Consider the following 258-nt stretch of genomic DNA (forward strand, 5'->3'; position numbering starts at 1 on the left):
GACCGGTGACAGATACGTTATAACTCACCGGTCGACCTGTCTTCACTAACCGGTCGATCGGACCAATCGACCTGTCTGCACTGACAAAAGTTGTTTTCCTAGTTTTTCAACACGGGAAACTTGCATAGAGCCTCGGTTTTGATTCAAGCAACCCAATAGAGAAATTGCATGATCAAAACAGTCATATAATAGTCTTCTCATATTAAATAACTTTTAAAACAATAATTCAACCAATTTATCTAGAATTAATTTATCAAT

Source organism: Morus notabilis, unplaced genomic scaffold (genome assembly GCF_000414095.1).
Source record: "Morus notabilis unplaced genomic scaffold, ASM41409v2 Scaffold1062, whole genome shotgun sequence".
NCBI lineage: Eukaryota > Viridiplantae > Streptophyta > Magnoliopsida > Rosales > Moraceae > Morus > Morus notabilis.